Here is a 26,529-nt window from a genome sequence, read left to right on the forward strand (position 1 = left end):
TCGGTCTGGTGTCAGAGATTGGGAAAATACAGTATAGTTCTCTTTTGAGGACTATTTGAGCAATATCCCATGGGCCGGAGTCAGAAGTATGAACTAGAAACACTGCTCTGCACTAAATCAATGCTTAGGGATGACAATATCTGCGTTATTGTTCTGCTGCACATGGCACACATCAACTGTCCCTCACAAATAATGCATCCAAATCAACAGGGCAAAAAAACACGAACAGTGAATGAAGATGGATGCATAAATAAAGCCATATAACTAATAGTGGACCCTACAAAGTGCAGAACGTTTCATCTTTGTGCGGCACAAATTTCAGTATGAAAGATTTATGTGCTGCATGACCATGTTTCCTGTTAACCTCTTAGAGCTCTAGGGGCGCTATTTCATTTTTGGATAAAAAACGTTCCCGTTTTAAGCGCGATATTTTGTCACGAAAAGATGCTCGACTATGCATATTCTTGACAGTTTTGGAAAGAAAACACTCTGAAGTTTCAGAATCTGCAAAGATTTTGTCTGTAAGTGCCCCAGAACTCATTCTACAGGCGAAACCAAGATGATGCATCACCCAGGAATTAGCAGAATTTCTGAAGCTCTGTTTTCCATTCTCTCCTTATATGGCTGTGATTGCGCAAGGAATGAGCCTACACTTTCTGTCGTTCGCCCAAGGTCTTAGCAGCATTGTGACGTATTTGTAGGCATATCATTGGAAGATTGGCCATAAGAGACTACATTTTCCAGAGGTCCGCCCGGTGTCCTTTGTCTAAATTTGTGCGTAATCTTCAGGTGCAGGCATTTTCTCCTGGGATTCAGGAGAGAAAGCATGTTTCCAAGAACGATGTATCAATGAAGAGATATGTGAAAAACACCTTGAGGATTGATTCTAAACAACGTTTGCCATGTTTTCAGTCGATATTATGGAGTTAATTTGGAAAAAAGTTTGCGTTTTGAGGACTGAATTTATGGATTTTTTTTGGTAGCCAAATGTGATGTATAAAATGGAGCTATTTCTAATACACAAGGAATCTTTTTGGAAAAACTGAGCATCTGCTATCTAACTGAGAGTATCCTCATTGAAAACATCAGAAGTTCTTCAAAGGTAAATGATTTTATTTGAAGGCTTTTATGTTTTTGTTAATGTTGCGTGCTGGATGCTAACGCTAATGCTAACGCTAAATGCTAACGCGAAATGCTAACTCTAGCTAGCTACTTTTACACAAATGATTGTTTTCCTATGGTTGAGAAGCATATTTTGAAAATCTGAGATGACAGTGTTGTTTACAAAAGGCTAAGCTTGAGAGATGGCATATTTATTTCATTTCATTTGCGATTTTCATAAATAGTTAACGTTGTGTTATGCTAATGAGCTTGCTGATAGATTTACACAATCCTGGATACAGGGGTTTTTTCATAGCTAAACGTGACGCAGAAAACGGAGCGATTTGTCCTAAACAAATAATCTTTCAGGAAAAACTGAACATTTGCTATCTGAGAGTCTCCTCAATGAAAACATCTGAAGTTCTTCAAAGGTAAATGATTTTTTTTAATGCTTTTCTGTTTTTTTGTGTAAATGTTGCCAGCTGAATGCTAATGCTAAATGCTACGTTAGCCATCAATACTGTTACACAAATGATTGTTTTGCAATGGTTGAGAAGCATATTTTGAAAATCTGAGATGACAGTGTTGTTAACAAAAGGCTAAGCTTGAGAGCTAGCATATTTATTTCATTTCATTTGCGATTTTCATGAATAGTTAACGTTGCGTTATGGTAATGAGCTTGAGTCTGTATTCACGAACCCGGATCCGGGATGGGGAGATCAGAAAGGTTAAAGAAACACTTTTTCCTGCAGAGATGGGGTTGTCCAAAAGACTGTGCGACTGAGTTGCTTTTCTTTAATCAGACAAAGGGAAATCGAGGACATTCTTCAGCCAAAGACGCGTCTTCGTCATCTGTTTGTCAAAAACAGCATCTAAATTGAAGAGGACTCCTGCTCTGACCTTTCGGTGCTATCTTTGAACCAGAGTGTGATTGCATTGCATCACTGGTTCAAGGAGAGGCAAGAGTTAAATGGGGTGAGAAAGCAGAGGAAATGCAGAAAAATGTACAGTATGTACTCCACCGTTCAAAAGTTTGGGGTCACTTAGAAATGTCCTTGTTTTTGAAAGAAAGGCACTTTTTTTTGTCCATTAAAATAACATCAAATTGATCACAAATACAGTGTAGACATTGTTAATGTTGTAAATGACTACTGTAGCTGGACACGTCAGATTTTTTATGGAATATCTACATAGGCGTACAGAGGCCCATTATCAGGAACCATCACTCCTGTGTTCCAATGGCCCGTTGTGTTAGCTAATCCAAGTTTATAATTTTAAACCCTTTTGCAATTATTTTAGCACAGCTGAAAACTGTCGTTCTGATTAAATAAGCAATAAAACTGTCCTTCTTTAGACTAATTGATTATCTGGAGCATCAGCATTTGTGGGTTTGATTACAGGCTCAAAATGGCCAGAAACAAAGACCTTTCTTCTGAAACTCGTCGGTCTATTCTTGTTCCGAGAAATGAACAGCGCAAACTGGCTCTAACCAGAATAGAAAGAGGAGTGGGAGGCCACGGTGCGCAACTGAGCAAGAGGACAAGTACATTAGAGTGTCTAGTTTGAGAAACAGATGCCTCACAAGTCCTCAACTGGCAGCTTCATTAAAAAGTTCCCGCAAAACACCAGCCTCAACGTCTGCCTTCTGGGCAGAGTTGCAAAGAAAAAGCCATATCTCTGTCCAGCGTCTGTGTTCTTTTACCCATCTTTTCTTTTTATTGGCAAGTCTGAGATATGGCACAGGAGTGATGGTTGCTGATAATGGGCCTCTGTATGGCTATGTAGATATTCCATAAAAGAATCAGACATTTCCAGCTACAATAGTCATTTTCCAACATTAACAATGTCTACACTGTATTTCTGATCAATTTGATGTTATTTTAAAGGACAATAAATGTGCTTTCCAAAACAAGGACATTTCTAAGTGACCCAAACTTTTGAACGGTAGTGTACAATGCTAGCTAGTAGAGTACTACCCTGGCGTGCATTCCAGTGGCATCTCCACAGCTCTTCAGGCAGTTCACTCAGTTTCTAATTAATGGCTTGTAAAACTTGACTTCACATGGAACCGTGCATTTTCCAAAATAACGGGGGTGTTTGACAACACTGCCTTTTATTTGGCTTGAGTGAGCTCCCTAATGCCTCTAGATGTGTTTGGAAATAAAGTCTGATTGCCCACAATGGAAATGTACTAAGTCGGGCCCAGTGACACTATCGCCTAACACAGACCGGACTAAAGGTTAAGGATTAGAGGGGGCCAGGGTGTTCTAATCCCCTTTACTGTATTAAATAGTTTTATCATTGTGTCATTAAGACCCCTTTTTGAAATGTATCTCAGATAGTGGCACATTCCTACCATAAAACCATAAGGTTGCTTGGAATTGGAAGACCTCAAACTTCATTATACACTGCTCAAAAAAATAAAGGGAACACTAAAATAACACATCCTAGATCTGAATGAATGAAATATTCTTATTAAATACTTTTTTCTTGACATAGTTGAATGTGCTGACAACAAAATCACACAAAAATTATCAATGGAAATCAAATTTATCAACCCATGGAGGTCTGGATTTGGAGTCACACTCAAAATTAAAGTGGAAAACCACACTACAGGCTGATCCAACTGTAATGTCCTTAAAACAAGTCAAAATTAGGCTCAGTAGTGTGTGTGGCCTCCACGTCCCTGTATGACCTCCCTACAACGCATGGGCATGCTCCTGATGAGGTGGCGGATGGTCTCCTGAGGGATCTCCTCCCAGACCTGGACTAAAGCATCCACCAACTCCTGGACAGTCTGTGGTGCAACGTGGCATTGGTGGATGGAGCGAGACATGATGTCCCAGATGTGCTCAATTGGATTCAGGTCTGGGGAAAGGGCGTGCCAGTCCATAGCATCAATGCCTTCCTCTTGCAAGAACTGCTGACACACACCAGCCACATGAGGTCTAGCATTGTCTTGCATTAGGAGGAACCCAGGGTCAACCGCACCAGCATATGGTCTCACAAGGGGTCTGAGGATCTCATCTCGGTACCTAATGGCAGTCAGGCTACCTCTGAGGAGCACATGGAGGAAAGAAAAAGAAAAGAAAAAGAAATGCCACCCCACACCATGACTGACCCACCGCAAAACCGGTCATGCTGGAGGATGTTGCAGGCAGCAGAACATTCTCCTGTCACGTGCTCAGTGTGAACCTGCTTTCATCTGTGAAGAGCACAGGGCGCCAGTGGCGAATTTGTCAATATTGGTGTTCTCTGGCAAATGCCAAACGTCCTGCACGGTGTTAGGCTGTAAGCACAACCCCCACCTGTGGACGTCGGGCCCTCATACCACCCTTATGGAGTCTGTTTCTAACCGTTTGAGCAGACACATGCACATTTGTGGCCTGCTGGAGGTAATTTTGCAGGGCTCTGGCAGTACTCCTCCTGCTCCTCCTTGCACAAAGGCGGAGGTAGCGGTCCTGCTGCTGGGTTGTTGCACTCCTACGGCCTCCTCCACGTCTCCTGATGTACTGGCCTGTCTCCTGGTAGCGCCTCCATGCTCTGGACACTACGCTGACAGACACAGCAAACCTTCTTGCCAGAGCTCGCATTGATGTGCCATCATGGATGAGCTGCACTACCTGAGCCACTTGTGTGGGTTGTAGACTCCGTCTCATGCTACCACTAGAGTGAAAGCACCGCCAGCATTCAAAAGTGACCAAAACATCAGCCAGGAAGCATAGGAACTGAGAAGTGGTCTGTGGTCACCACCTGCAGAACCACTCCTTTATTGGGGGTGTCTTGCTAATTGCCTAGAATTTCCACCTGTTGTCTATGCCATTTGCACAACAGCATGTGAAATGTATTGTCAATCAGTGTTGCTTCCTAAGAGGACAGTTTGATTTCACAGAAGTGTGATTGACTTGGAGTTACATTGTGTTGTTTAAGTGTTCCCTTTATTTTTTTTGAGCAGTGTATATACTACCACCTCCCTTTTCACCTAGAAAAGGTGGGACAATTACAGTGCCCTAGCGACGCCTATTTGTCATGATTCATTTCCCCAATAAGATTACCCTTCTGAGGCCGAAAATAAAACACAATGACAAAGTTTGCTTTGTTAAGTGATTAAAGGACAATCGATCAAAGCAAATGGATATGACTGCCGTATCAGACCAAAGGAGGTAAACAGAAAGGAGCCATGACAGGTTATTCCAATAACATACTGAACAATATTGATGTCTCCCCTTGGCTCTCGGTCACCATTTCTGACCATTATGCTGCAGGCTCTTTTGGTGGCTGAAAATATACCACTGACCGCTGACTGACTAACTAACTCCTAGATGGGGGTGTCCATACCATATAGGAGACGGCGCAAGAGAAATACAAGAAGGTAAGATGGAGGTACAGTAGCACAATCTTTTTCTACAGGCAAATCCCACATGGATATCCCAAAAGAGCTCATTCTGTACCATCCTCCCAACTCACAACACATCATCTATTCCATTTTGGCATTTGAACTACTGTTCCTCTATTCTGATGCGTTTCATTACGGTGAATCTCCATGCATTTCAGTTCATTGTATTTGACTTCCATAGAAGAAATCAAAAGTATCATCATCATGTCATAACACCCGACTCTTTGCCGTGCAGAGAGTGCTCTCTCCCGTTTTCCACAGCTGAAAAGATTGTGCGTCCCAAATGTCACTCTATTGCCTAAATAGTGGACTACTCTTGACCAGAAACCACACCCAGCTCTTTACCATGCAAACGGGTGCCCTCTCCCGTTTCCCACCCCGACAAAAAGTGTGCGTCCCAAATAGTGCATTACCCTATATAGTGCCCTATTGGCCCTGGTTAAAAGTAGTGCAGCATATAGGGAATTGGGTGCCATTTGGGATGTGAAAGGGCACAACAAGCCGCGGTTGCCTTTGTCCGCTGATCATCCTTCAGAAGGAGACATGGGGTAGTTGTCTGTCCCGGCGAACGCTTCCATTTTCATTCTGAATGGCACACAGCATCCAGCCTGTATGAAATGGAGCCTCTTAATCAAATTGAAAAGCCACAGTGCAGAACAGTTGAAATGAAGCACTGCAACTCACTGCCTATCTCCTCCTCTAGCTCCCTCCCTCCTTCACTCCCCTCTCCAGCCGGCTCCAATCTAATAGAATACCCTCCTTCTTTTTGAATGCACACACACAATCCCTTGGAATTGAAATAGTGCACTGTACAGCCAACCCATGTGTGTGTGTGTGGGGGTGTGTACATGTGCATAAGAGTGTGTGCATCACAGGAGGCTGCTGAGGGGAGGACGGCTTAAAATAATGGCCTAAACGGTGCGAACAGAATGGCATCTACGCCTGCATGGCTGCCTGCCAGCCTGTACGCCTGCCTGCCAGACTGTACGCCTGCACGCCTGCCTGCCAGCCTGTACGCCTGCATGGCTGCCTGCCAGCCTGTACGCCTACACGCCTGCCTGCCAGCCTGTACGCCAGCCTGTACACCTGCCTGCCAGCCTGTACGCCTGCCAGCCTGTACGCCTGCCTGCCAGCCTGTAAGCCTGCCTGCCAGCATGTACACCTCCATGCCTGCCTGCATGCCTGTACGCATGCATGCCTGCCTGCCAGCCTGTACGCCTGCATGCCTGCCTGCCAGCCTGTATGCCTGCCTGCCAGCCTGTATGCCTGCCTTCCAGCCTGTACGCCTGCCTGCCAGCCTGCACGGCTGCCTGCCAGCCTGTGTGTATTCGGACATGAGGCGCATGTGTGAAGGAGGGCCGACTCAAACAAAGAAAACGGAGGGACACGAGGGAGGAGGGAGAGAGGGAGGAAAAGAGAGAAAGACAGGACAGACCCCTGGGGACCTCCCCAGCCTGCTCCTGTTGAGACAGAGAGCTGTAGGCTATAGTTGCCGGTTTGTCACATTGCACAGACGCTGTCATATTTCTGTGACAGGCCAGCAGGCACCAGGGCTGGGCTGTCCAACCCGACCAAGAGCACCAGCCAGGATCTAAGCACGTCTAATTAGTAAAGATGTAACGCACCACCGCCTATTCAGACTAAGCCTGTCTGCGTCCTTGCCAGAAAATGTTCTAAGGAAAGATCTTAATGTACTTTGATGCAGTAAAACTACAACGCTTCAATGTAAACACTGTAACCAATTACTTACAGGATCCTTGCTGTATACTTTACAGTATACACAGTAAAAAGTATAAATTCACTGTATACTGATATATGTTTAGTCTTTCTAAGGCAGTACAAGAGGAGTTTTCCTCAGTGGAATCAGTATGGGCCGTCCTTTGAGAAAAACCTTTGGTGAAAATTACAGCAGTTTGATAGCAGGCACAATTACAGGCTTCCTGAAGCAGCATTCTCATCCCCATCTCCTCCTCGGAGATGAAAAGAAAAATGAATTATGGCTTAAACAAGACAAAACTCCCCACGGAGATGACAAGACAGGTATTTTGCCGGTGTTGAATGGCTATTGTTAGAGCTAATAATGCACTAGGCGTTCAACAGCATCACAATAGTGCACTAATTAGTATGCACCAAGGTGTCACAGTAGACACAGAGAATAATACTGAGATCCGAGTGATATAACCAAAGGGTTTAGGACTCCCTTGGGAGACAAATAGGACCTCATTAGTAGCATGTTTAACGTGTTCAATTCCAGAAAATTCGTAGAATGAATTGGAATTCAGTTCTTGGTTTCAAAAATTGTCCGTAGATCTCGTGAAATCATGAATTAAAATTGTACTCAGTTCTGGAATTTACTGGAGTTGATAGTTGACTTGACTCCCTGAATGTGATTAGTACGTAAGTCGATTGCAGAATGTAAATGTAAACATAGATCATGCTAGTGCGCACTACCCGCGTATTAGTACATACAGATGTTGAGCCAGTTTGCTACAGCAGGAAAATAATCCTGCAGAAACAGGAAATGTGAATTATTATGTGGATTATAATTAATGGATATTTTTTGTAGGGGTTGATATATTTTTCATGGGGGAAAATCAGGTAAAAAATGTCTAAGTGGAAATTACAAACATCAGAAGCCTTTGTAAACCTCAAATAAACTACAAGTTTAAAATGCCCTGCATTGCAGGACTCTTCATCTGTACACTATAAGACATCTGTACACTGTAATTTCAACAGTAAAGCACTGAAAAATGCACAGTAAAATACCCTGAATATGTTTTATAGATTTAAAGCTGTAGCTTGCACTGCATGATGGGTAAAATGCTGAAAAAATACTTATTATTGTTATTACAGTAAAAATGTATATTACAGTAATAACTTAGGCCTACAATAGATTCACATTTTCAATTGCAGGCGAGGTGAATGAAGCTCAGAAATTCATTAAGATGAAAAAGATCACCTAGATAATAATTGTTGTAATGATTAGGCTTTCGCTATACTGCAGCCTCTGGGTGCCACAGTGAATACACGGACTGTTAGGTTTGCACCATTACTACAGAGGAAATGGTAGTATTGTATTTCAAATGGCACTGTAAATCCACCCCACAGAATACAGTACCCTACTGTATTTTTGGAGCACCAAAAACATTTGACCACTAGTGGGTGCATGGTATTATTGTGTCTGGCTCATTAACATATTGAGGCATGCCTTGCATGAGGTTACATTTATTTCTATACATACAGTACCAGTCAAAGGTGTGGACAGACCTACTCATTCACGGGTTTTTCTTTATTTTTACTATTTTCTACATTGTAGAATAATAGTGAAGACATCAAAACTATGTGTAACGGCCGTTGTTGATGGAAGAAGGTGAGGACCAAGGTGCAGCGTGCTATGTGTAGCGTGCTATGTGTCCATTTTTATTAAATGAACACGGCAATAACAAAAATAACAAGGAGAACGACTGAAAACAGTTCTGGCTGGTGCAGACACAACAGAAAACAGAAAATAATCACCCACGAAACACAATAGAAAACAGGATCCCTAAATATGGTTCTCAATCGGGGACAACGATTGACAGCTGCCTCTGATTGAGAACTATACCAGGCCAAACACAGAAATAGCAAATCATAGAAAAACGAACATAGACAACCCACCCAACTCACGCCCTGACCATACTAAAACAAAGACATAACAAAAGAACTAAGGTCAGAACGTGACACTATGAAATAAAACATATGGAATCATGTAGTAACCAAACTAGTGTTAAACAAATCTACTCTCTGTTCATCATATATGCAGAGTCACTTTAACCATACCTACATGTACATACTACCTCAATAAGCCTGACTAACCGGTGTCTGTATATAGCCTTGCTACTGTTATTTTCAAATGTCTTTTTACTGTTGTTTTATTTCTTTACTTACCCAAACACACACACACTTTTTTTTTCTTTTTTTTCTCCGCACTATTGGTTAGAGCCTGTAAGTAAGCAACTCATTGTCTGGTGCACCTGTTGTTTTCGGCGCACGTGACAAATAAACTTTGATTTGAAAATAGATGTTATATTTGAGAATCTTCAAAGTAGCCACCTTTTGCCTTGATGACAGATTTGCACACGCTTGGCATTCTCTCAAACAGCTTCATGAGGTAGTCACCTGGAATGCATTTCAATTAACAGGTGTGCCTTGTTAAAAGTACATTTGTGGAATTTCTTTCCTTCTTAATGCTTTTGAGCCAATCAATTGTGTTGTGACAAGGGGATGGTATACAGAAGATAGCCCTAGAGTCAATCTTATGGCAAGAATAGCTCAAATAATCATAAAGAAACGACAGTCCATCATTACTTTAAGACATGAAGGTTAGTCAATGCGGAACATTTCAAGAACTTTGAAAGTTTCATCAAGTGCAGTCACTAAAACCCTCAAGCGCTATGACGAAACTGGCTCCCCTGAGGACCACCACTGGAAAAGAAGACCCAGAGTTAAGTTCATTAGAGTTACCATCCTCAGAAATTGCAGCCCAAATAAATACTTCACAGAGTTCAAGTAACAGACACATCTCAACATCAACTGTTCAGAGGTGACTTCATGGTCGAATTGCTGAAAAGAAACCACTACTAAAGGACACCAATAATAAGAAGAGATATGCTTGGGCCAAGAAAACACGAGCAATGGACATTAGACCGGTGGAAATGTATCCTTTGGTCTGATGAGTCCAAATTTGAGATTTTTGGTTCCAACCGCCAAGTCTTTGTGAAAATCAGTATAAGTGAACGGATGATCTCCGCATGTGTGGTTCCCACCGTGAAGCATGGAAGAGGAGGTGTGATGGTGGGGGGGGTGCTTTGCTGGTGACACTGTCTGTGATTTATTTAGAATTCAAGGCACACTTAACCAGCATGGCTACCACTGCATTCTGCAGCGATACACCATCCCATCTGGTTTGTGCTTAGTGGAACTATCATTTGTTTTTCAACAGGACAATGACCCAACACACCTCCAGGCTGTGTAAGGGCTATTTGACCAAGAAGAAGGGTGATGTAGTTATGCATAAGATGAACTGGCCTCCACAATCACCCGACCTCAACCCAATTGAGATGGTTTGGGATGAGTTGGACTGCAGAGTGAAGGAAAAGCGGCCAACAAGTGCTTAGCATATGTGGGAACTCCTTCAAGACCGTTGGAAAAGCATTCCAGATTAAGCTGGTTTAGAGAATGCCAAGAGTGTGTAAAGTTGTCATCAAGGCAAAGGGTGGCTACTTTGAAGAATCTAAAATCGAACTTTTATTGTGATTTGTTAAACACTTTTTTGGTTACTACATGATTCCTTATGTGAAATTTCATACTTTTGAAATTTGTCTTCACTTTTATTCTACAATGTAGAAAACAGTAAAATTAAAGAAAAACCCTTGAATGAGTAAGTGTGTCCAAACCTTGTCTTCTGCCGGAGTCGGTCCCTCTCCTTGTTCGAGCTGCATTCGGCATCACCGGCCTTCTAGCCATCGCCGATCCACTTTTCATTTTCCATTTGTTTTGTCTTTATTTTCTACACACCTGGTTTCAATTCCCCATTACATGATCATTATTTAACGCTCTGGTTTCCCCCATGTTTGTGTGCGTGTTTGTTTTATTGTTCAGGATGTTACTGACAGCTGGTATTTTGTTGCTGGGTTTTGTTATAACGCCCGTATTTTTCGTGGTACCGGTATTTTTTCCACACCATAGTATTGTGTTCATACTGGTGATATCTTGTATTAAATACCTTGTCCACACATCTCAGCTCTCCTGCGCCTGACTCCTTTCACCAGTTTACCCACAGCCTTGACAGAAACACGCACCCACTTGGAATGGAGTCAGCAGGAGCAGGTGCCCTTGCAGGAGGGGTTGAGGAGCGAGTCCAGCAGCACGCTGCCATGCTACAGCATCTCGGCAGCGCCATGGATCGAGTTCTACAAACCATGTAGCGCTGGGAGAGAAGAGTCCCTCCAGCACCACCAGTCTCGCCATCACTCACCCCTCCTTCACCCGGCCCAGTGGGATTCGGCTCGCCCTCCTGAGGGAGTATGATGGAACGGAGGCGAGTTGTCAGGGGTTCTTGCTCCAGCTAGAGCTCTACATAGCAACCGCCCACCCGGCTCCTTCAGGCCGTGAGAGCGTGGCTGCCCTCGATTTCTGCCTCTCAGGGAAAGCCCTGGAGTGGGCCAATGCCGTATGGGGGGAAGAAGAAGCGGTGTTGGACCACTTTGAGGATTTCACTCGCCGCTTCCGGGCAATCTTTTACCACCCGCCTGAGGGTAGAGTGGCGGGTGAACGTCTCGTCCACCTGAGGCAGGGGACGAGGAGCGCACAGGAGTTTGCGGTGGAATTCCGGACCCTGGCCGCTAGCGCAGGATGAATCGATTACTACCGGTGCAGTCTGACAGATTATTTGCCCATAGTTTAGGGATCCCCATTGTTCCTGTGGATATGCCCTTCCCTGTGCATGCCCTAGATAGTCGACCATTAGGGTCAGGGCTAATTAGGGAGGCCACCGCTCCACTGGGCATGGTTATGCAGGGGGGTCACAAGGAGACAATCAGTCTCTTCCTTATTGATTATCCTGCATTTCCCGTGGTGCTGGGCCTACCCTGGTTGGCCTGTCATGACCCCACTATTTCGTAGCAACAGAGGGCTATCATGGGGTGGTCACGAAAGTGCTCGGGGAGTTGTTTAGGGGTTTCCGTCGGTGCTACTACGGTGGAAAGTCCAGACCAGGTCTCCACCGTGCGCATCCCCTCTGAATATGCCGATTTGGCTCTCGCCTTCTGTAAAAAGAAGGCGACTCAATTACCACCCCATCGACGGGGGGAATTGTGCGATAAATCTCCTGGTAGACGCAGCACTTCCCAGGAGTCACGTGTATCCCCTGTCACAAGAGGAGACAGCGGCTATGGAAACATATGTCTCCGAATCTCTGTGTATTGACTTTCGAGCCATCAACCAAATCACTGTGAGATACAGTTACCCGTTACCTCTCATAGCCAGTGCGATCGAGTCAACGCTTCTTCACAAAATTGGATCTCAGGAGCGCTTACAACCTGGTGCATATCCGGGAGGGTGACAAGTGGAACACGGCATTTAGTACCACATCAAGGCACTATGAGTACCTCGTCATGTCGTACGGGTTGATGAATGCTCCATCAGTCTTCCAGAACTTTGTAAACAAGATTTCCCGGGACCTGCACGGGCAGGGTGTAGTGGTGTATATCGACGACATTCTGATATACTCTGCTACATGCGCTGAGCATGTGTCCCTGAGGCGCAGGGTGCTTGGTCGACTGTTGGAGCATGACCAGTACGTCAAGGCTGAAAAATGCCTGTTCCTTAAACAGTCCGTCTCCCTCCTAGGGTACCGCATTTCCACTTCAGGGGTGGAGATGGAGAGTGACCGCATCTCCCACCACGGTAAAGGAAGTGCAGCGGTTTTTAGGGTTTTCCAACTACTACCGGAGGTTTATCAGGGGTTTTGGTCAGGTATCGGCTCCCATTACCTCACTGCTGAAGGGGGGACCGGTGCGTTTGCAGTGGTCGGCTGAGGCGGACAGGGCTTTTGGTCACCTGAGGGCTCTGTTTACCTCGGCTCCGGTGCTGGCCCATCCAGATCCCTCTTTGGCGTTCATAGTGGAGATGGACACGTCCGAGGCTGGGATAGGAGCTGTGCTCTCTCAGCGCTCGGGTACGCCACCAAAGTTCTGCCCCTGTGCCTTCTTTTCAAAGAAGCTCATCCCGGCGGAACAAAACTATGACGTGGGGGACCGGGAGCTGTTGGCTGTCATCAAGGCTTTGAAGGCATGGAGACATTGGCTTGAGGGGGCTAAACACCCTTTTCTCATCTGGACGGACCACCGCAATCTGGAGTACATTTTTTTTTTACATTTATTTTACCTTTATTTAACTAGGCAAGTCAGTTAAGAACAAATTCTTATTTTCAAGGTCCATGGATCCCACACCCATACTCCCGGCCTCTTGCCTGGTGGCACCGGTAGTGTGGGTGCTGGACGCGGACATCGAGCGGGCGTTACGTACAGAGCCCACTCCCCTCCAGTGTCCAGCTGGGCGTCTGTGCATTCCGTTTGCTGTCCGCGACCGTTTGATCTATTGGGCCCACACGTCACCCTCCTCTGGAATGGCCGATCCATCAGTGGGTGCTCTGATCATTGGGTGTGCTTGCCCCCACCTGCCCCCAGCCCAAAGGAATTTTCCAAGGGTGGGAAGGACTAATCCCCGGCAGATGCATGGGCGGGCGTGGAAGCGAGCGCGCCAGCACACACACCGCTCACAGCATAAAACCAAAACAGAAAAAATTAAACACAAAATATACAATAATCACATTCCCACCCTCACCCCTGATTGGAGGACTTCAAACATTGATACTGTGCATGTATTTATTCCCACACACATTAATTCCAACGTTCAGACAGCCACAGATCAGCCCATCTTTCCCAGGAAATTATCATTCTACCATTTCCATCTGCAAAACATCCCTCTATTATACCATGGTGTGTCATTAGGGACTTGAACCTCCCCATCTGCAACATTTCTGCTGAAATTGCCCCCCAAATTGTAAAAATGTACCTAAGAGCACAGTGATTGTGGCTGTGGTCCTTCAAATCCCCTAACAATACAATTTGCAGGTCCAACCACGCCCTGACATGTAAGGGATAAACGTTGACGTTCTGTACATTACCTTGGAAATAATGGACGACCCAGCGAGATGAGGTGGAGCCGAGTCCCAATATCTTTTCCAACTGTCCCGTTATCTGGTTTTAATGTCCATTCTAGAATGCCCTTCTGACCAATCGGAAATGAGTATTCAACAATGTTGTGGTATTGTTGAATATTTTGTCTCGGGCCTAACAACACCCATGCCAATATATCCTCCAAACAATACCCCATAATGACAAAGCAAAAACTGTTTTTTAGACAATTTTACAAATGCATAAAAATACAAATAAACTTAAATATCACATTTACATAACTATTCAGACCCTTTGCTATGAGACTTGAAAATGAGCTTGGGTGCATCCTGTTTCCATTGATCATCCTTGAGATGTTTCTACAACTTGATTGGAGTCCACCTGTGGTAAATTCAATTGATTGGACATGATTTGGAAAGGCACACACCTGTATATAAAGTACTACAGTTGACAGAGCATGTCAGAAAAAAATACATGTCATGAGGTCGAAGGAATTGTCCTTAGAGCGCTGAGACAGGATTGTGTAGAGGGGAAGGGTACCAAAACAGATCTGCAGCATTGAAGGTCCCCAAGAACACAGTAGCCTCCATCATTCTTAAATGGAAGAAGTTTGTAACCACCAAGACTCTTCCTAGAGCTGGCTGCCCAGCCAAACTGAGCAATCGGGGTTAAAAGGGCCTTGGTCAGAGAGGTGAACAAAAACCAGATTGTTACTCTGACAGAGCTCCAGAATTCCTCTGTGGAGATAGGAGAACCTTCCAGAAGGACAACCATCTTTGCAGCATTCCACCAATCAGGCCTTTATGGTAGAGTGGCCAGACGGAAGCCACTCCTCAGTGAAAGGCACATGACAGCCCGCTTGGAATTTGCCAAAAGGCACCTAAAGGACTCTCAGACCATGAGAAACAAGATTATCTGGTCTGTTGAAACCAAGATTGAACTCTTTGTCCTGAAGCTAAGCATCATGTCTGGAGGAAAACTGGCACCATCCCTACGGTGAATCATGGTGGTGGCAGCATCATGCTGTGTGGATGTTTTTCAGCGGCAGGGACAGGGAGGATAGTCAGGATTGAGAGAAAGATGTACATAATACCTCAATTACCTCGACTAACCGGTGCCCCCGCAAATTGACTCTGTACCGGTACCCCCTGTATATAGCCACGCTATTGTTATTTTACTGCTACTCTTTAATTATTTGTTACTTTTATAACTTTTTGGGGGGGTATTTTCTTAAAACTGCATTGTTGGTTAAGGGCTTGTAAGTAAGCATTTCACTGTAAGGTCTATGTTTTGATATTTAAATATCCAAATTCCTCACCACCCCACTCAATTAGTGATCATTTTGATTAACCTTCGATGAACAGATTCATTTCAGGAATGCTTACCACATTAAATAAATAGTTAAAACAATTCTTTATACCTGCTTTTCAAAACTTTTCAAATTAATTTAGAGAAACATCAAATCTATTGTTCTCTGTAAAATATTCAATGTTGATTGTATGAATCTGAAACTTGTTGATTTATTGAATGACTTATACATCGAATTCATTATATTGCTAGATGTTTATCTAGGTGTTGCAGTGTCAAGTGTCAATCATAGAGATAAATGGAGGACTCTAGATCGGTATAATGGGCTCCCGAGTGGTGCAGCGGTCTAAGGTACTGCGTCTCAGTGCAAGAGGCGTCACTATAGTCCCTGGTTTCAAATCCAGGCTGTATCACATCCGGATGTGATCGGGAGGCCCATAGGGTGGGGCACAAAGGCCCAGCATTGTCCGGGGTAGGCCATCAATCTAAATAACAATTTGTTCTTAACTGACTTGCCGAGTTAAATTTTAGTATAGACATTACCACTGAGGGCTTCCACCATTTAAAAGTAGTCAACTGGCTAGGGATTCCAATGTGTTGGGAGTGATTAGCCAGTTATCATAGAGCATTATCCTCTTCAAATTAGGTTACCTATGCTTTGTAAGCCACAGACTAAGGTAACATCCAGGAGCCAAGATTTATATCAGGACAATGGCCCCAAGATCCAGACACAGACCCAGTGAGTTGAGACCATGACAAGTTAAAGACAGAGAACAGTAGAGGACAGTAAAGCACCTCAAAGCAACAATCCAGTACAGTATAACACAGCACAACAGCAGTGGTTACTAAACAGCACACTTTTCCTAACATTCACTCACTTATAAACGTGACCTGTGGAGTGCACCAGTGCCATTCGGATAATAAATTGAACGGCACATGGTTAGGCTACATCTGTGTCGTTGCTTCAAGTCCAGTGCGCTCAGGCTGTTGTTAAATGTGTATCATTTGAGGGGCGCGCATCACAAGCAAGTCATTTATATAATTTTACTTTGACTGTGAGAATCATTAGTACGGCTTAGGCTTAGCTGTACCACAGCCTCTGCCATAGAAACAAATGGGGCATGGCTTTGTTTCTGTGGTTGCACCTTTACGATGCAGAAAACTGCTCAAACCATTCAAAACTCAGTAACTATTTTACAGGAGCTGGCGCAGGTTGCGGGAAATTAGTCATAACGAGTAAAAATGAAATTAGTTCAAATATAGCCTATTTCATCTATTTGAAAAAAATTGTCACAGAAAATAGATGATTTGCAATATGGATCAGATGAGATGGAGGTCATTACAACTAAATAAATTAATTGTAGGTGTGCTGCAGCATTTTTTTGCCTATCAAAGGGTACATTAAAGGTTGGGAACCACTTCAGTAGAGTACAGTATAGTACAGTAGAGAACAGTACAGTATAGCACATTATAGATGTCTAGATTTTGTCAAAATAATGTTTGGCCTCTTGGAGGGTTGGAGCTCCCCTGCTGGCTATGCATCTCAACACTCTACATTTGTGTGTGCACTTGTCCGCTATCCACATGGTGGTCCTCTTTAGCTCAGTTGGTAGAGCATGGTGTATGCAACTTTAAAATGGAGATAGCCTCAAAGGTACTGCCCGTGCTGTCACAGTCGCCACAATGGCACAGATACATAGATGAGACCTCTATGTATCTCTATGGGGTGAACGTTTTGGTCAATTTGGGTGAATTATTTTGGACTTTAAAGAAGTTAACATATAGCTGGCTATCTTTCATTTGCTCATTCATTCACTTTGAAAATAATATTTGCAGACAGCCTACTCACCATGTGGCCATGCTGGAGAGGGGTGCAATCCCATCACCTGGTGATATTTGTAGGTGTGTGGCGTAAAGCACATTTTTAATTCTGTATATTTGTATTCTTCTTTTCACTCTGTCATTTAGGTCATTATTGTGGATTCACTACAATGTTGTTGATCCAGCCTGAGTTTACTCCCATCACAGCCATTGAACGCTGTATCTGTTTTAAAATCACCAATGGCCTCATGGTGACATCCCTGAGCAGTTTCCTTCCTGTCCTGCAGCTCAATTCAATACCATAGTTATTAACTTGACCATGATTAAAGAGATATTCAATGTCTGATTTGTTACTAATAACCATCTACCAATCACTGCCCTTCTTTGGAAGGCTTTGGACTTGAAATTCAATACTTAACTGAGGGACCTTACAGATGTTGTATGTGTAGGGGACAGAGGAAGGGGTAGTCATTCAAAAATAATGTCAACCCCTATTATTTCACACAGTGAGTCCGTGTAACTTATTATGTGATTTGTTAAGACAAATTGTATTCGTGAACTAATTTAGGCGTGTCTTTGCAAAGGGGGTGAATACTTATGCAACAACAATTTTATAGTTGCTTAACTGTTTTAATTTTGTTTTAATTATTGCGCGTTAAAAATATAATACAGCTGTGTTGCTGTAGGCTCATTTACAGTATAATGATGCATTGTATAATATAGTACGGTTTTTCTTATTGTAAAACATATTACAGCATCCCTACTGTAAATCAAAAGTACAGTATTTAGCTGGCAACTCAGCGGCCAGTATAATGCTGTAGATGTACAGGGAATAGTTGTACAGTGTAATGCTTCACAGCTCTGGACTGGCTTGCAGAATTTTTCTAGGTCCTCTCAGAATTTGGAATTGGAACGTGACAGAATGTGACAAAAACAAATCATGGCTTTTCTCACTAAACTAAAGATTGATGTGTGACCCCAATCCTCATCTAATTTAGCCTTGCTGTTGAATATGTAAATGGCATGGGGCCAGCATTTTAATGCTCTGCTTATCCTTTCTAGCACGTTCCTCTTTGCCTTTGCTAATCTGTGCTATTTGCCCATTCCCCTCCATAGACTCCAATTACCGTGTAATTGCTTGATTGATATAGATACAGTGCCTTGCGAAAGTATTCGGCCCCCTTGAACTTTGCGACCTTTTGCCACATTTCAGGCTTCAAACATAAAGATATAAAACTGTATTTTGTTGTGAAGAATCAACAACAAGTGGGACACAATCATGAAGTGGAACGACATTTATTGGATATTTCAAACTTTTTTAACAAATCAAAAACTGAAAAATTGGGCGTGCAAAATTATTCAGCCCCTTTACTTTCAGTGCAGCAAAACTCTCTCCAGAAGTTCAGTGAGGATCTCTGAATGATCCAATGTTGACCTAAATGACTAATGATGATAAATACAATCCACCTGTGTGTAATCAAGTCTCCGTATAAATGCACCTGCACTGTGATAGTCTCAGAGGTCCGTTAAAAGCGCAGAGAGCATCATGAAGAACAAGGAACACACTAGGCAGGTCCGAGATACTGTTGTGAAGAAGTTTAAAGCCGGATTTGGATACAAAAAGATTTCCCAAGCTTTAAACATCCCAAGGAACACTGTGCAAGCGATAATATTGAAATTGAAGGAGTATCAGACCACTGCAAATCTACCAAGACCTGGCCGTCCCTCTAAACTTTCAGCTCATACAAGGAGAAGACTGATCAGAGATGCAGCCAAGAGGCCCATGATCACTCTGGATGAACTGCAGAGTTCTACAGCTGAGGTGGGAGACTCTGTCCATAGGACAACAATCAGTCGTATATTGCACAAATCTGGCCTTTATGGAAGAGTGGCAAGAAGAAAGCCATTTCTTAAAGATATCCATAAAAAGTGTCGTTTAAAGTTTGCCACAAGCCACCTGGGAGACACACCAAACATGTGGAAGAAGGTGCTCTGGTCAGATGAAACCAAAATTAAACTTTTTGGCAACAATGCAAAACGTTATGTTTGGCGTAAAAGCAACACAGCTCATCACCCTGAACACACCATCCCCACTGTCAAACATGATGGTGGCAGCATCATGGTTTGGGCCTGCTTTTCTTCAGCAGGGACAGGGAAGATGGTTAAAATTGATGGGAAGATGGATGGAGCCAAATACAGGACCATTCTGGAAGAAAACCTGATGGAGTCTGCAAAAGACCTGAGACTGGGACGGAGATTTGTCTTCCAACAAGACAATGATCCAAAACATAAAGCAAAATCTACAATGGAATGGTTCAATACTAAAAAACATATCCAGGTGTTAGAATGGCCAAGTCAAAGTCCAGACCTGAATCCAATCGAGAATATGTGGAAAGAACTGAAAACTGCTGTTCACAAATGCTCTCCATCCAACCTCACTGAGCTCGAGCTGTTTTGCAAGGAGGAATGGGAAAACATTTCAGTCTCTCGATGTGCAAAACTGATAGAGACATACCCCAAGCGACTTACAGTTGTAATCGCAGCAAAAGGTGGTGCTACAAAGTATTAACTTAAGGGGGCTGAATAATTTTGCACGCCCAATTTTTCAGTTTTTGATTTGTTAAAAAAGTTTGAAATATCCAATAAATGTCGTTCCACTTCATGATTGTGTCCCACTTGTTGTTGATTCTTCACAAAAAAATACTGTTTTATATCTTTATGTTTGAAGCCTGAAATGTGGCAAAAGGTCGCAAAGTTCAAGGGGGCCGAATACTTTCGCAAGGCACTGTAAAATCTAGATTAGGTGGAATATCCTACCAATACACACAGGCAGGTAACCTGTGATACAAGTCAGTATTCAACGGGCATCGGGAAATTACGTGGAAACCGGCTACTAGGGTCAATGGTGAGTGCTGTTACCTTCAAGTAGGCTTTGGTTTTGAAAGGATGTTGTGGACAGGAATGGAAGATGGGCATAAGTATAAGCATCTGCCTCTGGTTCCAAAGGGCCAGATGCATGTTCGAATTCAGCGATAGAGATTTGTTTTTTATAGGTATTAAGAGACTATGCCTGAACTTAATCCTAACCCTAAAATTATGAGTTAATGCCTAAACTTAACCTTAAACACTTTGACGTTTAGAACAACTGAGCAATTTGACATTTCAGAAACATGAACGACCGTCTAATTCTGACATGAGACTCTGAGACATTGTCGATATGCACACATATGCACACACAGCCACCTTCATCCTGACAGTCTCTCCCTGTGTCCCCGTCTGTTTTGGCGGTACACACATTTTAGAATAAAGACATTCAGGCACACACATGCACATAAGCACACACACTCGCACACACATGTACACACACACACACACACACACACACACAAACACACACTACATACCAGTAAAGGCCCCTCTGCTTCTACACATACAAACACTTGCCGACCCAGTAAACTACATCATCCTATTACGCAGCCCTCGTGACTATTTGACATCATAGGGACAAACAGTCATAAATTCTACTCTGAGATTATTACAACAGGCAATATCCTTCATTGGTGCAATCGCACAACTTTGTCTCACGGCGCCAAATTTACTGTCTCGGAATGCAATGGCAATGCATAACAATCCAACTTCAGAGTTCATTTTGAAGGATGTAAGTCATTTTTGGAACGAGCCTCCACTAAATTCCCGACAAAGGCCGTTTCTTTCTCTCCCAAGGCAGAGACATCAATACCAAGGGAGAGTGCAGCACAACCTATAGCATAGGATGGATCAATACCATAACAAACTCAGTCAAGATTGACTCGAGAACTCTGTGGATCCATCCAGCCTTAGATTGATGATGTGAGGAGGACAAGACGACAGAGTTTCAGCCAAGCGAGAGAGAGACAGAGAGAGTTCTCTCCATGGTTCTGAGAAGAGAGAAAAGTATCATGGAAACTCTCCGTTTCAAAGAGCAATGCATTAACATGGAGATAATACCCAGGTCGTACTTAGCGTTTCGCACCTGTTTTTGTGGTATGTTTTACCTTAAAGGGATACTTCAGGATGTTGGCAAATGAGGTCCTTTATCTACTTCCCCAGTCAGATGAACTCGTGGATACCATTGTTATGTCTCTGCATCCAGTTTTAAGAAAATTCCTAACTAGCAATAGTGCATTGCGCTAATGCTAATTAGCATTAGCTCACAAATTTAACTCTTACTTCCTTCATACTGGACACAGTTCATCTGACCCGGGTGGAAGTAGATGAAGGGCCTCAGTGCCAAAATCCCAAAGTGTCCCTTTAATGCCTTATTCCTTCACATAACATTTGTTTGACTTTTTTTTACACATTCTATGTTCAATTTTCTTGGGAAAAAGACAGCTGCAAACCTTTTTCCATCTGCAACTGCAATCCCCTCCATGGTGCATCTGGACCCTACTCAGACAACGGCCGCAATGCCTCCGAGTCCAGAAGGAAAATTACAGAAACGCGCAAGTTGAAACACGATATCTGTCCTCCAAGGCCTAGTCTAAGAGACAGCCCTGACCATATGTCACGTAACATGGCTCTGACTCCGGCAGCACCCAGTAGAAACTAATTGAATTTCCCTATCTGCTTTATAACCCTCTTTTTCTGCTAAATGAAAGAGAAGCCATTTGGAATAGCGGCACATTTGTATTCACCTGCCCCCCCCCCCCAACCCTTCGCCCAGACACTTACAGTCAGTTCACTAACATACTGTACTACTCGCTCAACCCGCTGTTGTTTTGAGGTTGTTGTATGGTTGGGAGGCCCACGTATAATACATGCGGCTATATCCCTATATGCTCAACAGGATTCTTCCCATGCCCGGCTATTAAGTCCGACGAGATAAAAGTCCTGGGAATTGTGGTCACAGCCCTCAGATACAGTTTGCTTCTATGATGTGTTTTTTTTTTTGTGTGTTTTTTTTTTGTAAAATTAAGTGCTGCGGTTTTTAATGCCCTCGGGGTCCTTTAGTGTAAATTGATTCTATTTAAAAAGGTTTTTTTACTTGAGAAGAGAAAATAGATGGCTGCAGAGAGAGAGAGAGAGAGAGAGAGAGAGAGAGAGAGAGAGAGAGAGAGAGAGAGAGAGAGAGAGAGAGAGAGAGAGAGAGAGAGAGAGAGAGAGAGAGAGAGAGAGAGAGAGAGAGAAAAGGCAGTTAGAAAATGGACTCTCCCCGGAACTGGTCATGAAAGGTTTGAATAAAAAGGAGCTAGTGAGGTGACCAAAGGAGCCGGGACAGAGTCCATTAAGGGGTTAACAATCAGACGACCCTAATGAAGGGCTGTGCAGCTGTATGTACCACGGAGCCACAGGGTGAAACCACAACGGGGACTTTCGCTATAGAAACACAGTGAGGGGGGTTCCTTATTCTTCTCATGTAGACTATACTTAGTGTCGCACAAGACAACAAGATATTAGAGATGGAAAGGTCTATAGCCACACTGTTCACAATAATAATATACTGAACCACACAGCGATGAGCATCACCGTGTGTGTTCACAAGAACAGATCAAACTACATAGCTGTGTGTGTGTGTGTGTGTGTGTGTGTGTGTGTGTGTGTGTGTGTGTGTGTGTGTGTGTGTGTGTGTGTGTGTTCACACTAAAAACAACACATCAAACCACATAGCTATTACCACCATCATGAGAAATCGTGTCGAAAATCCCTCCTTCTTGTGAAAACGTGAACCGAGTTGCATACGGAGGCTGTTGTTAGGACTCGGAGGGGAGAATCTCCCCAAAGACAAATGAAACGCGTCACAACGTCTTTGTGGAGAAAACTGGTGTTTCAACAGAGTTTGTATGCCCTTTACGCCTTTTAAGGAAAGATTGTGGCATGGAGATGACAATGGTATACTAACAACTCTCCCTCCCACTCACTCACAAGTACACACACACTCTCTCTCAGTATTTGTCTTTCTCTATCATGCACACACACACACACACACACATGCGCGCACACACACACACACGCACAATATCTAGTGAGAGCTCTCCTAAACAGATACTGTTAGGCACTATTGCAGTGAGAGAGCACATACTGTACTGCAGTGCTTCATTCGACTGAGACCGTCGATCAACTGAGTCCCATTCAAATGACGTGCAAATAAGGACAATAATTTAAACACTACGCAAACAACGATTCCCCTACTGGTACTCATTACAATGGCATGCATTGTACGTTTGTTCTATGACAGCTACACAAATACACGCACGCAAATATTGTTTTCATGATGAATAATTATCATTTGCATTCTATAAATTCAAATAAATGCCACACAACATCCATTCTCTATAATAGCTAAGTCCTTAGCTCTATGGCAGAACCAGCTAATACATATTTCAGTGTGAAAGTGTTCAAATATGCCACACAGACTGGACACCCTCCTACTGGCACACATCTCTATGGAAAAGTCAACACATTCATATTCATGTTCTTTGTAAAAAAAAAAATAATAATAATAAAAAGTGGTTCAAGGCAGTTTCTGAGCGTGAGAAGTCCTCTTTCCGCTCAATGGCGCCTTCTGTTTTACACAGAATATTTATTCATCTGTCCAAGGGTTTTTTGTGAGGTTTACAGAAACGGTGATATGTTTGATGCGAGAGAGAATTAAGTGGTGCAGTCTCTCCAGTCAAATCCAAACCTTAGGGCACCAGGACCTTAGCCCGGGGTTAAGACTTCAAACCAAACGGGTCAAATACAGTGAGTGTCTGGGTATCCGCACAATGGGGGGGGAAAAAAGCTACAGTACACATGCGCTAACTGGGTTAAACGGTAAATCACAGTGGTGAGAGATGCTTTCAGACGTGCATATTATAGTGTAGTCAGGGAACCATGAGTTGATTTAGTGTAAGATGTACAGCACACTATCTCTGCTGTAAAGGCGATCTCATTCATTCTCACAGTGAATTGCAATTTGCTGTAATATGAACTATAATAGCGTTACAGTACTTATTCAGTAACACCTGCCAACTGGTACGGTTCCGCGATGGCGCCAGAAACACTGAACATGATATTCTAGCAGATGTAATGAAACACATCACACTGATTACAATTGGAGCATATCACAAGTCTTTCCAGACTCCATATCATGATGAATGATCAATATCAAATTACAGTGACATTATTCATACTCTCCAGGTTCCTGTCCTCTGATCATGCCATAACCCAAGGCAAGATCAATAACATAATTAGCCACCAACCACATGCATGGCTGTGATACATTATATGGCTGACACAACTTGGCCACTATCGCGCAAAAATTACCATATGAAGGAACCTGGGTCATTTATCGAGCAAAGCGGCATCTGGGCAGAGTGACAAACCCCAACAATTATGGCATGTTACAGCGTGCATTAAAATGGGAGCGCAGCAGAGGTCTAATACAGGCGACAAATTGCACTTGGGTGACCGGAGAAAAAACACCTGGCATGTAGAGCGATGGTGGTCTACGGCAGCGTTGCTCTGGGCTACTGAGGAACCCCCCCCCCCCCCCCCCCCCTCAGATAAAACACAAGAAAGTCATGTGAACTGAGCACGTGGAGAGGATAGGACGCCATCACCTATTAGAAGAACCGTAGCAGCTGTCCTGTGTGTGGGTGCGTGCGTGTGTGTGCGTGTACAATGTATGTAAAACCTTGGAGGGCATTTCTTCCCTTCATTCTCTGTACGTAGGCAATGTCTTTAGAGAGGCCCAGCTATACAATGTCAGGTTTTCCTCACCATAGCAACAAACATAGAAACATAAATCTATTTCAGTTACCAAGTGTGGAGTAGCAGCACTTAAATGCAGACCCCCCCTAATTCAATGTGAATGTGTTATCAGAGATCGGGCCATTCACTCCCAGCATACAGGATATGGCTGGGTTCCACCCCCGTAATGAATGAGGGGGACATTTCTTCATTGGTGTGTGTTTACTTACAAGGTGTTGGCTGCCCTGGGCCTGAGGATGGGAAGGTAGCCAGTGGAAACATGCACAACACTGCACGCCCAATCGAGCTAAAACAAAGTGCCTTGTAGAACAGGCCTGGTGAGAACTGATTGAGAGAGTCAGATCAACAAATGTTGTTTCCTCTGGCAACGGATGGAGCCTTGAACAGCATCGCTAATCATAGCAAAGCAGGGGATCTGTTCGACATTGCAGGCTCGTGGGTCACACAATCGCAATTACCGAAGTCTAGTCGTGTAGCCTGAATACATGCTGCCCTAATAGCGGTAGCCATGAAAAGACAACTCTTAGAAAAAAACTAGTCTTGCCGAGCCTATGCAATTTTGGAAAAGAACATATTCCTTTGAGATAAAAAAAAACTCTCTCTAAAAACCCCCGAGCCAAAAAAGGCAAAAGCCAACGAAGGTGCAAAGACAGCAGCACAGCCGTAATGTAAATCCAAGCATTATGTCATGTCATATGGCATCAGGTTGGTGGCAGTGGCACGGTGACGTATACCCTACTGACCTCCTATGGCTCACATAGGGTGATTATGACCGTGTGCCACTCCAGTTTGGCACCAGCGGTACAAAGGCTTTAGTGTAATAGCTTTCCCCTTCGTCTCTCCATCCATCCTGCCGATGACACGCGCGACCCCATCTTCCCTTTTAGAGGTATATAGGCTGGCAACCGGAGCCAGTCTGCAGCCGGAGCCACTCACTTGTGGGGGTGGGGGGGTGGGGGGGTCGCTATCAATAAGTGGCAGGGGTTCAAGAGTACTTACACGAGACTCACAATGGGGTCAGCAAGTTACATTTGCACATACACATGTTATTGAAGCTGGACACAATATCACAGTGCTGTCAATATGGAGCAGCTAGTGAGATGGGGGGGGGGGGGGGGTGTTGCAGGATACTGTGATGGTATACACTGTATCAGTCTCGCGCTGTCACAATTGTTTTGTTTAAGGGATTTCAAACAGGGGGAGCAGACTCGTTAAGGGCAAGTCAATAAAGTAGAACCAGAAAGCTGCGAGTGTATCAGAAAACGTGTAGTAGTTGTTCACGTCTGATGGACTAGGGACTAGACAAGCATTTAATGCATATGTATAAAATAGGGAATTCAAGCATTGTTATATTCAGTTTTGCTATGGTTATTTTATGATGAGCCAGGGTGTATGCATAATATGGAAATGCATATAGTTTAATGTAACAGCAAT

At 43.6% G+C, this 26,529-nt stretch overlaps 1 protein-coding gene and 1 long non-coding RNA gene across 3 annotated transcripts in view; one reads left to right on the forward strand and one right to left on the reverse strand.

Moving 5' to 3' along the window:
• LOC110530934 (small conductance calcium-activated potassium channel protein 2) overlaps positions 1-26,529 on the reverse strand; it is a 65,782-nt gene that overhangs the window by 36,760 nt on the left and 2,493 nt on the right. The gene's annotated exons all lie outside the window — the stretch shown is intronic.
• Positions 964-5,459, forward strand: LOC149982027 (uncharacterized). Its single transcript, XR_016482455.1, has 3 exons — positions 964-1,102; positions 1,471-1,532; positions 5,367-5,459. It is a non-coding gene; the product is annotated as an uncharacterized LOC149982027 (long non-coding RNA).

This window comes from Oncorhynchus mykiss, chromosome 8 (assembly GCF_057628025.1).
Source record: "Oncorhynchus mykiss isolate SJ-2025 chromosome 8, ASM5762802v1, whole genome shotgun sequence".
Taxonomy (NCBI): domain Eukaryota; kingdom Metazoa; phylum Chordata; class Actinopteri; order Salmoniformes; family Salmonidae; genus Oncorhynchus; species Oncorhynchus mykiss.